The following is a 17,457-nucleotide window of genomic DNA, read 5'->3' on the forward strand; positions in this document are numbered from 1 at the left end:
AATAGTGCAACAATGAATGAATGGAAACCCAAAATCTCTGTAAATGTTCATTAAAATTAATAAAATTTAATTTAAAAAAAATAAAAGATCGACTTATCTACCTCTGTCTCAAATTTTTAATCTTTAAGTGGAAATGAAAATATCACTTTGTAGAACATAATTCTTTTAAAGTTGATTATGTGGTACATGATAAACTTTAAAAAAATGCTACTAGAACCCATAGCTGAGCTTCCAGTGGGTTTTTAGAGGCAGTTAATGAGGGGAGGAGATAGTCCATCCTTCTCCCACAGAGCAGCTGGTGGATTCAAATCAAGTGCCTTCAGGACTGCAGTTTAGTTCCTTGCCACTAGGCAACCAGAGCTGCCTAAAAAAGAATTAATTATTAATTGATATGATTCACCTTTCCTTCAACCACTATTTAGGTCCAAATGAGGTCCTTTAAACTTAATTTTTTTCTTTATTTTTCTTCAGATCCTCTCATACAATTGAAAATGTGCTCTCTTTAATTTTCTTTTTCTTATAGTACCATCTTTCTGGTTTGCTCTCAATAACTTGATATATTAGAAATAAGGGTATGGAGAACTTCAGGGACTGAGTAATAAAATCTCCAAAATAACTCTATTATTCCTAGAATTACTAAATTCTTTAGAAGGAGGAAAAGAGAAATCAGCATATAGAGGAAGAAACTATGGTAGTTTTAAAATGTGTATGACTGATTGAATGAAAATCCATGTGATTTGTAAATTTACACTAAATGATATTTTAAAAAGAAAAACATGATAGTTTTATATAAAAGTGTGACACTAAAATAAAAAAGAAGAAAGAAATAAAGAAATCCAATACAGCCTTGTTAGGATGTTTGAGGACTGGTGCTATAAAGGAAGGTGACTCTAGTGCAATGAAAATCTAGACTAAAAAGAGATTTTTAACCATCTAATTTGGGAGGCATAAAAAATAGTCAATATAAGATATTCATCAAGTTAGTGTTGGAATTAAAATATTAAAAATACTAAAAAATTAAAATATTAAAAAGCTAGATAGTTAAAATGTTTTGTTGTTGTTATGTGCTGTCAAGTTAAAATGGACTCAGTGTTGACTCAGAGCAGGTTTTCAGAGGCTGTATTTCACACAGGAGATTTCTTTCTTTTTGGTGGATTTGAACTGTATTCCTTTGAGTTGGCAGAAAAACTTCTTAATCCACGAGGAAACCAGAACTCTCAATGGTCAAGATATGATCTATATGTGTGAAAATTAAAAGCAAATGCTGTTACCTATTAAAGGAACCCTTTAGTTTATTTAAAGCTTGTTAATATGGGCTGCCGAGTCACCTGTGACTCATAGTGTCCCTATGTACAACAGCCCTAAACCCTGCTCTATCCCTTGCCAAACTTGTTGACTGAAACAATCGATTTCGTAAGTATTTTCCTCTCCTGTGCTGTCCCTCCAACCTCCCAAGCATGATGTCCCTCTCCAAGGACTGATTCTGCCTTGCAACATTTCCAAATTATGTCAGATGGAGCTTCAGAATCCTTGCCTCCAAGGAGCAAACTGGCTTCACCCTCTCTAGGACAAAATTATTTGTTCTCCTAGCAGTCCATGGTCTATTCAACACTCTTCTCCAGCGCCACAGCTAAAAGGCATCAACTCTTCTTCTATTATACCTAGTCTCTGATGCATACCAAGTAATTTTAAAAATCATGGCCTGGATCAAGCCCACCTTAGCCTTCAGACTGACATCATTGTTCTTCAGTACTTTGGAAAGGTCTCTGACAGAAGACTTCCCAATGCAATTCATCTTTTAATTTCCTAGCTGCTGGTACCAAAAGTGTTAATTGTAGAGCCAAGTAAACTGAAACTGTCAACAATCTCAATCTCTTCACCATCTATTATAATTCTGCCAATTGGCCCAGTGGTGAGAATCTTTGTTTTCTTGATGTTGAGTTTCAATCCATATTGAAGGCTGCAGTCTTTGATCTTCTGCAGCAAGCACTTCAGGTCCTCCTCAGTTTCAGCAAGCAGAGTTGCATCATCTGCAAAACGCATATTGTTGATGAGTCTACCTTCAATCCTGTTGCCATACTTCTCCTCATAGAGCCCAGCCTCCCAGATAATCTGTTCTGCATATAGATTGAAAAGATCAGGAGATAGGACACATCCATGATGCACAACTTTCCCAATTTTGAACCATGCAGTTTTTCCATGCTCTGTTCTGATGACTGTCTCCTGGTCCAAGTATAGGTTTCACATTAGCACAATCAAGTGTTCTGGATTCCCATTCTTCTCAGAGCCAGCCACAGTCAAATCTTGGGGCCCTTGGAATTTTCGCTGTCAGGCCAGGAAGATAACATTATGTACCAAATCTATAGGATTCATCAACCTTCCCTGGGAAACTCTTGTAGCATAAATGGAGAAGATTTCCTAAGGCACAAGAAGTCAATCCTGGAGCAGAAGTTCAAAACTCTTGAAGTCAAGAGATACTGCCCACAGAGGAAGAAACTGGCAGGAGCTGAGGCCCAGAAAGCTTGACATATAAGACATCACATCAATGGCTGGATAGGGGGCATTGATGGTGAATGGAGTAGGTGGAAGTAGTATTTAAAGCTTAGCTTTTTTTCCCCTCACCAGACACCAGTAGAGAATCTTTGCTGTTGTTAGTGCCATCAAGTTAACTCTGATTTATAGAAAAATATGTAAAACAGATCAAAATTCTGCCCATTTATTGTTAATCTTATTTAAGAGTTTCCTCCTCTCACTCAGCTTTTCCTTTTCCAAAGACTGCCTCTCCTAATAACATGTCCCAAATATGATTGCATGTTTTGATTGCATGTTTTGCCCATTCTTGCCTTTAAGGAGCACCTTGACTATGCTTCCTCCAAGACAAATTTGTTTGTTCTTTTGACAATCCATGATATATGCAATACTATTTGCTAGCACTGCAATTCAAAGGCATCAATTATTCCTTGGCCTTTCTTAATCATTTTCCATTTTTTACATGCACACAAACAAAAAAGAATACCTAGTAACCTAGAAATCCAGCCCTCTTGTGTTTGAATAGGCTACTAAACATTCAATCAACTTCCCATCTTTGTTCTTTCTGTAAACCAAAACACAAGCACTTGTGCTATATTGACTTGTTTTTAAAGTCCTAAAGTCATTGTAGTCTAAAGTCTGTATTTTATAAATATATATATAAAATCAATCTCTGATTCCATCTTGAACCATTAGACTTAACAACTGCCATCAACAGTTCAGAATTCCTCATCTTTCATAATCTAACTCTACTAGTAAAATCTAGTATTGAATATATGTACTGTTTAGGATTATCCAGAAATTAATCTGATCACTTCCTCAGAACACGAGGCTACTCATCTCAATATCTATAGTTCCACAGTGTAAAACACTTATAACTATAAAAGTTAGTAAAAGGCAAAATCTGAGAATAGATGTTTTGAGCAATAATATCACAGGTGAAAATGAGGAGGAACACTGTTTAGGCTGAACAAGAACTAGGATACAGGTAAAAGTAGTATAGGGGGGAAAGCAATGAGAATTCATAAGACAAGTTATACTTGTCAACGTTCTACATATCTTTCAGAATCAATCTAGCAAGAACATTTGATGTGTGTCACAAACACTGCCACTTTTTTTATTGGCACCATTAGCAGGAATGCAAAATAATCTCAGTACTTGATTTTACTGGTACTGTACATTATCCCAGAATTATTCTCAATGCACAGTTTAGTAAACCACTAGCAACTGATGGGAGTTAATGATTAAGAAAAAGACATTTATTATTCCTCCAAGATAGTGCTGTATGTTACATGTTGATCTCCTAACCAGAGATTGATGACTCAAAATATCAACCATTCTGTGAGTAAAAAGTGTGGCAGTCTGCTCCTCTTAAGATTTACAGCTCAGACACAGGATGAAGGATCATCATAAGTGACAATCTACTTGATGATAGTGGATTTGTTTTTTTGGTTTTGAAATAATGTTGTTGTTGTTGTTATGTGCCTTTGAGTTACTTGTGACTCATAGTGACCCTATCTACAAGAGCTCTAAACCCTGCTCTATCCTGTGCCAACCTCACTGTCTTTGACATACCTACTCCCATTACCCCAATCACTGAATCAATCCATCTCAAGGGTTTTCCTCTCTTACGCTGTCCTTCCACCCTCCCAAGCATGATGTCCCTCTCCAAGGACTGGTCCCTCCTTGAAACATGCACAAAGGATGTCAAATGAAGCTTCAGAGTCCTTGACTCCAAGGAGTAGCCTGATCTCACCCTCACTAGAACAAACCTGTTTGTTCTCCTAGCAGTCCATTTAACACTTTTCTTCAAAATCACAGCTCAAAGGCATCAATATTCTTTCTGTCATCCCTAGTCACTGTCCAGCTCTCTGATGCATAGCACACAATTGTGAAGACTATAGCCTGGATCAAACACACCTTAGTCTCCAGCCTGATGTTGCTCTTCAGTACTCTGGAGAGATCCTTGACAGCTGACTTTCCCAATGCAATTCCTCTTTTGAATTCCTGGTTGCTGTTACCAAGAGTGTTGATTGTAGAACCAAGCAAACTAAAACTGTTAACAATCTCAGTCTCTCCCCCATAATGATGATGCCAATCAGCCCAGTAGTGAGAATCCTTGTTTTCTTGATGTTGAGCTTCAATCCATATTGAAGGCTGCACTCCTTCACGTTCTGCAGCAAGTGCTTCAGGTCCTTCTCAGTTTCAGTAAGCAAGGTTGTGTCACCTGCTTAACGCAGGTTGTTGATGAATCTTCCACCATTCTTGATGCCACATTCCTCCTCGTACAGCCCAGTGTCCCAGGTGACCTGTTCTGCATACAGATTAAAAAGGCATGGAGACAGAATACATCCCTGACAGACACCCTTCCTAATTTTGAACCATGTAGTGTCTCCTTGCTCTACTCTGACCACTGACTCTTGGTTCAAGTATAGGTTTCACAAAAGCACAATAAAAAATTCTGGAATTCCTATTCTTCTCAGACTCAGCCACAGTTTGTTGTGAGTCACACAGTCAAAAACATTTGCATAGTCAATGAAACACAAATAGACATTCCCCTGGTACTCTATGCTTTCTGCCAAGATCCATTGAATATTAGCTATAATATCCCTATTACCATGACCTCTCTTAAACACAGCCTGCACATCTGGCAGTTCTCTGTTGACATGTTGCTCCAGTAGTTTTTGGCTCATTTTCAGCAGAATCTTGCTTGCATGTGATATTCGATGATATTGTTCAATAATTTCTGCACTCTGTCGGGTCACCTTTCTTTGGAATGGGAACAAATATTGATCTCTTCCAGTCAGTTGGCCAGCTGGCTTTCTTCCAGATTTCTTGGCACAACTTAGTGAGCACATCCAGGGCAGCGTGTTTGTTCAAATACGTCAGTTGGTATGCTGTCAACTCTTGGAGCCTTGTTTCTTGCCAATTCTTTCAGAGCCGTTCTAACTTATCCTTCATCACCACAGGCTCTTCCTCATCTGTTATTTCATTAAATTCTTCTGTGTCATCCAATTCCTTCTAGTACAGTGACTCTGTATACTCCTTCCATCATCTTTTCAGGTTTCTTGGCTCATTTAACATTCTGCCCAAAATATCTTTATGTATTGCCACTCATGGCTTGACATTGCATAGCTGGAGGTTACAATTTGATTACCATCATAGCAATCACTTTGATGAAGATGAGTATATTGATATTACTCTTTTCAATTTCATAATCTTCCTCACATAATTAATAAAGAATTACATTTCAAGTATAATGCACAAAACAGAAATGAACTGTGAAAAACATAACTGTATAATAAATTTACTACATTAACTTATATTTCAAGTTTTCATTATGAAAATGAGAAGACAAGAAGACATAGATATCATTATTCAAGGGCACATAAGAGGTCTTCAGTTTAATGCATGGCTTAAAATCAGTAATTTTAATTCAATTACTTTTAAATGTAAGCAGTTGATCCATGGCTTTTTATAATTAAACACATTTTTCTGTCTCCTTTGAAACATTTTTTGAGTAGACACAGAATATGCCCTCTGAATATTTTTCCTATTGGTTCCTGCTTTTCCTATTTTTAGCTGTAAATCCAGTCAGTTTAATCACAGATTCAAATTATTTCCATGTGATCAGTGTGTACACTGTCATGGATTCAGGTAAGAGCTCCCTATTCTTAATTACAGATGCCCACTCAATGAATTTTAACTACTAATTCTCCACATTCACTTCTATTGAGATTGACTTTAGGTATTTGTTACCTTCACAATTAAGGTTCTTTGATATTTAGATAATGCTCTAAGCTTCTATCAACCTTTTTCTTATAGATTATTCTTAACATTGCAGAAATAAGCAAAAGGGTTATGATTAATTCTAACATCTTCCTCAAACCTGCTCCTCCTACACAGTCTTTCTTATCTCAAAATAATAAACAACAAAAATCTTTCTACTCAGGCCAAAAACCTGGACTTATATCATACTCTGTTCTCTTTAGCTTAATCTGCCAGCATGTTCTATTAGCAGTGTCTTCAAAACCTTTCCGTTATCCGATCTATTCTCATTAATTCCACTGTCACCACCCTGGCCAAACTATCAGAATCTCTTTTTTTATAATAGCTTTACTCCTGACTTTTACTCTACTGGTTTATTCTTAATCAGAATCCAAGAACAGTCCTGTTAAAGAAAAGAAGTTAATACCTCTGCATTGCTCAACACTCTCCAGTCTGAGTAAAAATTTAAATCTGTCAATTTTTCTTTATTTCTGATTATCTGGACTACAAGACCTCTGATTCTTTTCTAAGCTCAGCTCACTCCTAAAATACAGGTCTCTCAGCTCTTACTCAGGAAAATCAAATATATTCCCAATTCAGGATCACTGTGGTTAATATTTTCACTAGTGAGAACATTCTTCCTCCAGATATATTTATATTAACTTCTAAGCAAAATTTACTCCGTTACCTCCTTCAGGCCCTTCTGAATAAAAATATTTCTAGCCACAATTTTCGAACTATAAGTTCTTTCACCCTCACTCTTCCATTTTCTTTCCTATCTACCCTGCTTTAACTTCTTCCATACAGTCACTCATATATATGTATCGGTATATTTCTAGGAGAGGCTATTCATTGGAAAGAGGCATAATACTGGGAAAGGTAAAGGGGTGGCAAAAGAGAGAAAGACCCTCAATCAGACGGATTGCATAGTGACTGCAGATTAGACGTGTTAGAGATAGGACATGGTTCAGGTTCAGATCTGTTGTTCATAGGGTCGCTATGAGTCATACTCAACTCAATGGCACCTAACAACAACGCGCGCGTGTGTGTGTGTGTGTGTGTGTGTGTGTGTGTGTGTCACTAGTGACCTAGTGGTAACAAGATGCACTGCAATCTGGAAGGCACATGGTTTGAATTCACTAGCTACTGCTCCACAGGATAAGGACAGGCAATCTCCTCCAGCGTGATTATTGCCTCTGAAAACCTGCCAGACAGTGGGTCAGCTATCAGAACCATCCCTATGTCATAGGGATTTTGGCACAGCTTTTTGACAATGTGAAAAAATATATATAGACATATTGTGATGGGAAAGTCTGCTGTTAGGAACCTCTCCAAAGTACTGAAGAGCAATGGTGTCTCTATGGAGACTCAGGTGCACCTGATACAGGCCATGGTCTTTGCAATCACTTGTTAAGCATCAGAGAGTTGGACGATGACTAAGGAGAATAGAAGGAGAATTGATGCCTTTGAGTTGTGGTGCTGGAGAAGAGTATTTAGGGTACCATGAACTGCTAGGAAAACAAACATTCATCCTGGAAAGGGTTAAACCGGGTGGCTCCTTGGAGGCAAGGATTCTGAGGCTCTGTCTAACACACTTTGGACATGTTTTAAGGAGGGACTGGTCCTTGGAGAAGGACATCATGCTTGGTAGGGTGGAGGGACAGCACAGGAGGGGAAGGCTCTCTATGAGTTTTGAGGGCAGAGCAGGAGACAATCATAATTTTGTTTTACAAGTCTACACCATAGCCTGTTAATCTGTTATGAACTCATTGTCACTGAATCTATCCTAACTCACAGCAACCCCCCCCCAACTTGGTTTTTGAAGATAGTAAATATTATTAGGAGGAGACTGTTTATCTTTCTCCAGAAGAGATGCTGGTGGATTCAAACTATCTTTTACATAGTTCACATAAACTATCTTTTATTCAGTAAAAGTTTGTTGTTGTTCTGTGCCATCAAATTGGAACTGACCCTCCAATGAGTTTACAGAGGCAGTTAATCATATGAGAGGAAATTGCTCATCCTTCTGCAGAGCAACTAGTAGAATTGATCAGTATGCCTTTGAGATTGCAGCACAGCTTCTTAGGCCACCAGTGCTCCCTAGTCTCTAGGGAACAAGAAACAGCATCATCTTTATATATTGTTTGAAGCATCTATCAGAGAAACTGATCTGACCTTGAGTCTTTGCTATGCCCTTCACTATACATCATACATTTTGGAGAGGGTGTAGCTGAAGTGTTCTTTGGAGGCAACAATGATGATAGTTTGCCTCACATATATTGGCCATGTTGTAGGAAGGATATGGTGCTAGGAAGGATGGAGAGTCAGTGAAGAAGGGGAAGACTTTCAGCCAGGTGGTTGACATGGTGACTGCTGCAATGGGCTCTTGAATGTCAGAGCAAGAAGTTGTAAGCATGGCACAGGAGAAAACAGGGTTCAGATCTTTTCTTCATAGGGACACTATGAGTTATATACAACAATGGCACCTAACAACAACATACCTAATATAGTTTTTTTCTATATGATGTGTAGAGAAGCTTTGAGATAATAATCACCTCTTTGGATTTATAATATTTTTTTCTTATTTTAAACTATGATTTGAGGATTAATAATCTAAATACACTTTCAAGAGTTATTTTTTCCCCAAGAGTTATTTTGAGGTTCTTTCGAGAAAATAAACTTAAAATACTTTGTGAAGGGTAAATGAGCACCACTTTACATTATCATTGCATACAAATTTTGGAGCAGGAGCTTTGGAATTCATTTTGGACTCTTCATCATGATTCATTCTAACACCTGGCATCTCAAATCTAAGATAGCCTCACAGGGTGATGTTGATGCCAATGGTATTTATATTGTGAGGGCTCCATAAACTCTCATTTCAACAAGACAATAATCCTTTTATTCCAACAATAATAGGATATTTCCCATCTTATGCTGGGCATAACTAGGAATGAGGCATGGGTGGGATTGCAGAGTCACAATCTCATGTTTTCCATTAGTAGACAATGGTTAGGAAATGTGTATCAAAAGAAATAGAATGCAAAAATCATTCTTGATTATCTCAAAATTCACTAAGAAATGCAGTCCAAAAAGAGATCAAAATCCAAAAAAAAACTGAGGATGGTTCATTTTCACAATATCAGCTACTTGCTCGTCTACAATGCTTTTCTTGGTGTTTCAGACACAATTCTGAAAGTGTTTCTTACTGAAATAAAATAATTGGGTAACTAATTTTGTTTTTTTATTCAAAAGCTTTACTTATTATTGAAGGTCTTTTATCCATAATTAGACTATTGGATATTTATGAACAAGGACCATCTGTCCTTTATTGATATTTTATTTTTGAAGACTATTCCCACATAGCTATTTACAACCAACTCCAATGCTTGATTAGTTGAGTAATAGAATTTAAATTTAGTCTTTGCCTTAAATTGAATGATAGGCTCTGTTGATAGATAAGAGCGTGTTAGTACTTCTCTTCATTGGGTTAATGCATCTTAGACATTTGCTAAATGTAATACATATTGAGCATATCACCAATAAGATCTTTGCTTTATATTACATCCCTTAATCTCCATAATAACCTTGTGCAATAATGATCCTTGACATTCTATATATGAGTGAAGTGAAGCTGAGAGAGAAGTAACTTGTCTAGGTCATAAGACAATTACTGAGAATCCAAATGTATGTCCTTTTGACCTCAATGACAGTGTGACAACAATATACCACAGCAGCCTCTTGCTTCTTTTTCAAAAGAAGAAATAAAGAGGTTTTATGGTGGTTCTGCTGAGAAGCCAGGCTACTTCCCCATCAGGTGCCTGCCAGGGGGTTGGCCTAGTTCTGAATATTCCAGGCTATCTCCTGGAGAGATTGTACTTTCGGGAAAATGCACCAAAAGCACCAGAGGGTTCTCTGCGATCTAAAACTGGATTTATTATTTCTCTGGTCAAACAAAGAACCTCTATGGATGGACAGCATATTGTGCCTGTACCCTTTCAAAAGAGGCTGAGCTATACAAGAACATTTTAAAACCATAGATTAAAAGACAGAGCATCCTCAAAAGAATATCAATGCATTACAGTATTGCTAAAAATCAGAGACAAGTGTTATTAATAGTTTCTTTAAGTTGAAAAAAAGCACCTCAAATTTATGAAATTTAAAACTTCTTTGAAAAAATATGTGCTTCTTCGACTTCCAAGGAAATGGCAACTTTTAACCAGTGAACAAAGATAAACATTAAAGGGTTGGAGGATGTCTGATATGGTATCTTGTCCCTACTAAAAATTCTTAATAAGATGATGAATGTTTCCTCAAGGCATATTCTCTATCTTGGAACTGCTGTGAATCTAGCCTTTGACAAAATTGAATCACCCCCATATTTATTATGCAATGTAAAGGCTGCCTCGTTATTTCTTAATCTGATATACTAAAAATTGCCAAGGCAAATTCTTCAAATATACTACAGCTGCAGCTTTGAAAAAAGAGTGGTTTCTGTTATATTTGGAGGTAACACGTGTTACAGTCTCCCATCTTTCTCTTTAAAGATGACAGAAAAGCTAAAAAATATATCCAATTTTTACCTGCAACTCATTGGGTTTCAGCTCTGATTTCAGCAGTGCAGTCACTCATTATAATTGTTATCTGAATCATATAGTATAAGTAATTTAAATTTCAATGAGATGATTGGTTTACTGTGCTTCGTAGTAATACTTTTAAGGGAAAAAAGTGTAAACTTTTTATTGCATTGCATTTTTAAAATTTTACATTTTCAATATACATTGCTACAAAGGTATTATATACATTCTTATCACATTAAATATAAAAATATTCACCAAGAATTAAATAGCAAAAGCTCAAACTTATTGTTGTTGAGTTGAAACTGCCCTGTTGCTCCCCTTCAATTAGTTTTTTTTTAAACCTTTCTTAATCATTTTTTATTATGCAGAGTTTTTTCCTCACACTTTCCTTCATTAACATTATATTTTATACAATCATTCCATACATTGTGTTTTATAAAATTAATCACCATTGTACTATGTCCGTGGTGGATCTTTCCAATTTCCTTTACCTCCTTCCTCCATTGTGCAACTCTGTGATTTCTCCCCCACCCATCCTTACCCCTCTGCTTCCTGGGAAAGACTGGAGAGCATTATGCTGAGTGGAGTAACTCAGTCTCATAAGGATAAATACTGCATAAGACTACTAATATAAAAATAGAGGGATAAATAGTGTGTAAAAATGTGTGTGGGAATGCAATTAGATTTTTGTGTTGGTAAATCACACTGAAGAAGAGACTGCCAATTTTTCTCCCTCAGAACCACTTGTGAATTCAAAGAGGCAGAGAGGCACACCCTTTTAGAACAAATACAAACCCCTATGTTACCACAGTCAAAGCATTTTGTAATTAAAAATAAAAGTTGGTTTTTTAAAAAGTCTTATAAAAGAACTGAATTGAGCCAGTAATAATCATCATCATCCCAATATTACTTTTTTTAAAAAAAGCAAGAAATTGATGGCATTTTACCTTTTAAAAAACTTCCTGTAAGAAAAAAAAAGATACTCCTTTAATTGCTCTTGGAAGCAGAAATGTGTGGCTCTAAAAGGCAAGAATTTTGGAGGAACCTGGAAGGGAGTTTGCTGGAGAGATTTAAGATTTTATCACATATAAGTAGGGTTACGGATGAGAGTTTGTGAGGATTCCCTGGTAGACTTGCTTTAAGTGTGCCTCAACTCTCTGACCTTGACTTGGTGAGCATTTGTTTGGCAAATGACTAGAACTACTGTCACTGCCATCTTTCAGTCCTCCAGAGGAAGTATCAGTCAGACACTGCTGTACACTCTAAGTAAAACAGCCACTTGAATCAGCCCTATGGTTTTCAATTAGTGGTGATTTTGTTCCAACCCATTCTTCAGAAGATATTTAACAGTTTCTGAAGATATCTTTGTCATTGCTATCAGAATCTCACAGAAAAATAAGGCTGATGCTAAACTTGTTTCAGGGTATAAACCAGTTTTACAACAACAATGAAATATCTAAAAATATTAGTAGGGTTATTACTGAGTAACCTTAAACAACTTTAAGAGAACAAACCAAGAGAGTAGGTCCAACTTCAGTTTATGCCTTTGAAATTTCTTGCCATAACCCAAAGGACACTCTCCTCTATATTTCCAAAGTGTGATCTATGAATTTGTAGATCATATAGGAATTGAACACAGATTCAAAACTTGATCTAATACTTGGGACATAATACCTGTGAAGGAAGAATCAAGAAACCTGCATTTGTATTGGCTACCCATGTGATTTGCCTGCACATTGAAATGTGAACATTATTGATTCATTTCTCTTTGGAGGTTTCTAGATTCCCAGTGACAGAAGAATGTAATCTCTGTACAGATAGAGTCTGTGACTGTTTGTTTACTGCCATATTTTCAGTGACTGGATTGGACTAAATATGATAAAATGACATAAGAGTACACGTACTAGACAGTCTTATGGGAGTGACATAATTAAAAAATATTGCTGTTAGTTGTCCTTGATTTGGTTCTGACTAGACTTGTGCCTTCTTCTTAATTATTTAGAAATGGTTTATATTTTAGCCTACTACTTCAGCTAATGTGTCAATCCATATTGTTGAAGGTCTTCTTTTTCATTGATCATACTCCACTGTACGAAGCATAATGTCCTTCTCCAGAGGCTGCCTTATCTCAATAATGTATGCAAAGTAAGTGAGGTAAAGTCTCTCAATTCTTGCTCCTAAGGAGAATTCTGTTTGTACTTCTTTTAAGGAAAAGTTGTTTGTTCTTCTGGAAGTTCATAGCATAGTCAGTATGTTTTACAAAACCATAATTTACAGGCATGAATTTTTCTTCAGTCTTCCTTGCTCATTGTCCAGCATTAGCATAAGTGTGAGTCAACTTAAAATATCATAGCTTTGATTGGGCGCATCTTAGTCCTCAAAGGAAAAAAATAGCTATCCACTTATTAACTACTTTTTATACCTTCAGTATAGAAGTTCTCATACTTTGGGCATGTTTTCAAGAGAGATTAGTTCTTTGAAAAAGATATCATACTGGGAAAGACAGAGGGTCAGAGAAGGAGAAGACCACCTCCAACACGATGGATTGACACAGAAACTGTAACAATAGGCCCAAACATGTGAAAAATCTTGAAGATGGTACAGGATACATCAAGGTTAAGATCAGTTGTTTATAGGGTTGCTACAAAAAGACTCCAGATAAGATTTGATTGACAGTAACTGGGGTAATCAGAGTAGGTATGTCAGAGTCAGTAAGACTAGCTCAGGATAAGCCAGGGCTCAGAGCCCACAGGGTCAATATGAGCTGCAGACAACTCGACACATAACAACAACAATAATATGAGTTGTAGTTGACTCAATGGTACTTAACACAAACAACAATATACTTTGGATGTTGTGCTAAATGTATGGCACACATTAACAATTTGATCAATATGATATTAAAAACAAGCTCATGGTATAAATATTAACATAATTTTTACTATGTACAGTTCAGAAAGCTGTAGCCCAGAAAGGTTAACTAACTTGTCCAAGGTCATAAATCAAATGAGGAATCAGAATTCAATTTGCATTCCACTTAATGGAAAGTCCTACTTAAATCTAGATCCTAATCTAGTTGATTCCACCTCATAGTAATACTATAACAGATTTTAGAATTGTCCCATATCCCTCAGGGTTGTAAGTCTTTGTAGAAGCCAGCTGACAGATCTTTTTCACATGGGAACCACTTGTTGTTTTGAACTGCTGGAATTTTGGCTAGTATTGAAAACTATAAACACTACACATCAGAGTTCTTCAATGGTTGGTTAACCCAACTTTCTACAATGTTGTCAGTTTCCTCCTTCATTGCCAGGAAGTTAGAAACCACTAACAGCTAACTTGTAAACTGTGCAGAAGGGAACAGCTTATTTTCCTCCCAAATAGGAGCTGGTGGATTTGAATCTCTTGCCATTGTGTTAGCACCACAACATTTACCCTATAGGCCACTAGAGCTCTCGAAGTTTCTCTTCAGATTTGAGATTACTGGTTTGCTCAGAGACTTTATTGTCTGCACCCATTTGCCTAGAGAATTCATTGGGAGCAACATTGTGGAAAATGAAGTTTTCTCTTCACATGAAAGTTGGCATCCTCAAGGGTTAGATCTATTGTTCATAGAACTGCTGTGAGCATTAGAGCTCTGTTGGCCTAGTGGATAGAAAGTTATGCTACCAAACCAAGGTGAGTGATTTTAACCTGCAGCCCTCAGGCCTGCTTTTAATTGTTTTTGATCAAACACTCTTCTAAGCGGTATAGCATTAGTCTGTGTTTTGCTGTACAGACGTAACTCGTGGTTGTTGTGATGCTAAACACTATGACACTGATGTGTCAAATGCAATAATGTTTACCCATGGTGGACAGTGTTTGGTGGCGCTCCCAGATTAAAACAAGCTTGGAAGCAGGAGTGGCATCTACTTCCTAAATAGCTTGCCTCCGGAAATTCTATGAACTTAGAGAAATAATGAAAGTTATACAACTGTTCAGGTCTTTCATTCATAGGGTTGCTATGAATCGTATTAAGACTTGACTGCACTTAACAACATCATCATGGAATCTAGACAGCTACTTGTCTGTCTTAACTCTCAAAAAATGTGGTGTGAGTGTGTGTGTGTGGGAAGTCTTGCATTTTGAACCAGAGAATACTGCAATAGTTAATAGTTGTTTGGAACAGCCCAGCCATTCTGTGAGAGAAAAATGTAGAGAATAGGAAACCTTATGGAGAAGTACTACTTTTGTATATGAGACAGAATTTATTCCATGCCAATGTCCTTGGGAATATTTGCTTTGTTTTAAATCTACATTAAAAAAAAAGATAATAAAACTGTAGAATTTAGGTTTTATTTGTTTTCTGTGAGTTCTTGCTAATTTCATACCTAGTCTTATAAGTAATTTAACTTTTGTCTTTGGTCTCTTATCATGGTTATCCAACTAATATTATTATTATTATTATTAATTTTCCCTTTCCTTTGTTAATGTCATCTCAGTTTTAATCAGGATAGCAAGCTATCTAACTAGTTTATCTTGTAACTAAGGGTGTCCTTAGTGATTTCAGCAGAAGTTGTCAGGAAAGGGAGTTTTCTGGGAAACCTCTTTCAAAGATGTTTGTGCATGAGCTATTGTCACTGGTCCTTAGAGTTATGCTGCTATGCTAACCCAATGGCAGAGCTTTCTGATGTTTCAGATAGACCAGTGGCTTCAGGAAGAGAAAATAGATGAGATGGTGACCTGTTGTTATTAGGTGTTGTGGAGTCAAGTATGACTCATAGGGACCCCATGAACAAAATATCTGAACCCTGTTCTATCTTGTGCCATCGTCATACTTCCTGAAACATAAGAGCCCACTGCAGCAGTCACTGTATCAATCCACCTGGTTAAGGGCCTTCCTCTCCTTTACTGACCCCTCCACCCTTCCCAGCATCATGTCCTTCTCCAAGGAATAGCCCTTTCTAGCAACATGTCCGAAGTATGTGAGGTGAAATCTCATCATTCCTGCCTCCAACGAGCACTCAGGCTGCACCATTTCCAAAACGTGTTTGTTTGTTCTTTTGGCCATTCATGGTATGTCAGTGCTCATCTCCAACACCATAGCTCAAAGGTGTCAATTCTTCTTCTGTCATCCTTATTCACTCTCCAGCTCTCAGATGCATAGCAAGTGATTGGAAAGACCATGACCTGAATCTGACACACCTTAGTCCTCAAACTGACATCATTATTGCTCAATAATTTGGAGAGGTCTCGAACTACAGATTTCCCCAGCACAATGCTTGCTGGCACTAAAGGTGTTAATCATGGATCCAAGCAAGATGAAATTGTTGACAGTTTCAATCTCCTCTCCCCATCTATCATGAGGGTGCCTATTACTCTAGTGGTAAGAATCTTGGTTTTCTTGACATTGAGATCTACACTGGGACCTACAAAACCAGGCTAGAGGGGCAGTTATGAGTGGCTTCCAAATTGTTATCAATGAATTTTGAGTTTGAACACATGGGAAGTACACCATTTTTATCCCTGCTTCTTTTCTTCTTTAATGAACTTTCAACCTCAATCAAAAAGTGAATTTGAGAATAGTAGCCACATATTAAAATAAGCCAATAAAACAATTTATTATTTTTTGTAAAGCTGGACCATTTTAATGTGTTTACATCATAATAAATAGTTCTCTTGATTGCAGTTCTTGTAAGGAAGGCTGTTTGGTAGCATTCAGAAGCACATGGTAATGTTGGTTTCCTGACTGGTTTGTAGTCAATTGTGAAAGTGCTATTAGACCAAGAAGATGCATTTATGCATCCAACTTTTCCAGGATTATTGGTAACCTGAGCATATTTCCCCCAAATGACCTTGTTTCCTTGTGCCACAAGGCCCAACTCACTCATGTTCACCTCAATGATGGTACCTTTGGTAATAGCACCTAAGTTTGTATTTGGTGAGGATGATGGATTCTTCTTTACACCAAGTACTGGTAGGCAAAATGTGGTTTTAAGTTCAGGATCTGTTGCATGTGCTTTCTTGAAACATAAGCCCATTGGTTTGGTGAATCTTTCATATTTACGTGGTTTTTGTGTACAACCACCTCCAACAAAGCACACATTAGTAACCATCCTCTTCCAGGCTTTCTTTTTTCTCTTTCCTTTTCGAATAACTTTCAGTACTTCTATTTCGCCCTGGGCATGAACTCTGGGGAGAAGGACTGACTATTTTTCCACTTTCTCTTTGTGTTTTTGTTTAATCATGCTGTTAAGTACTTTAGCTTGGGACTGCCCCTCTCTGTCCAACAGGTACTGCACCTTGTGGAGTCTTCTCATCGTTCTTTTGCTTGGTATTTCTCTGTTGATGCATCTTGATAGTCTTTTTTTATTTGTATTTCCTCAGCACTGCAGTCTTCAATATGGACTGAAGCTCAGTATCAAGAAAACAAAGATTCTCACCACTGGGCCAATTGGCAGCATCAGTATGGATGGTGAAGAGATTGAGATAGTTAACAGTTTTTGTTTACTTGGCTCCACAGTCAACACTCTTGGTTAACAGCAGCCAGGAAATCAGGAGATGAATTGCATTTGGAAAGTCAGCTGTGAGGAACCTTTCA

At 37.2% G+C, this 17,457-nt stretch overlaps 1 protein-coding gene and 1 pseudogene across 3 annotated transcripts in view; both read right to left on the reverse strand.

Moving 5' to 3' along the window:
• CTNNA2 (catenin (cadherin-associated protein), alpha 2) overlaps positions 1-17,457 on the reverse strand; it is a 1,691,926-nt gene that overhangs the window by 22,689 nt on the left and 1,651,780 nt on the right. The window lies entirely within an intron of this gene.
• The window catches only part of LOC102874812, a 4,770-nt pseudogene continuing 3,966 nt past the window's right edge, over positions 16,654-17,457 (reverse strand).

This window comes from Elephantulus edwardii, unplaced genomic scaffold (genome assembly GCF_000299155.1).
Source record: "Elephantulus edwardii isolate Elephantulus edwardi_28Jun2011 unplaced genomic scaffold, EleEdw1.0 scaffold00275, whole genome shotgun sequence".
NCBI classification, from domain to species: Eukaryota; Metazoa; Chordata; class Mammalia; order Macroscelidea; family Macroscelididae; genus Elephantulus; species Elephantulus edwardii.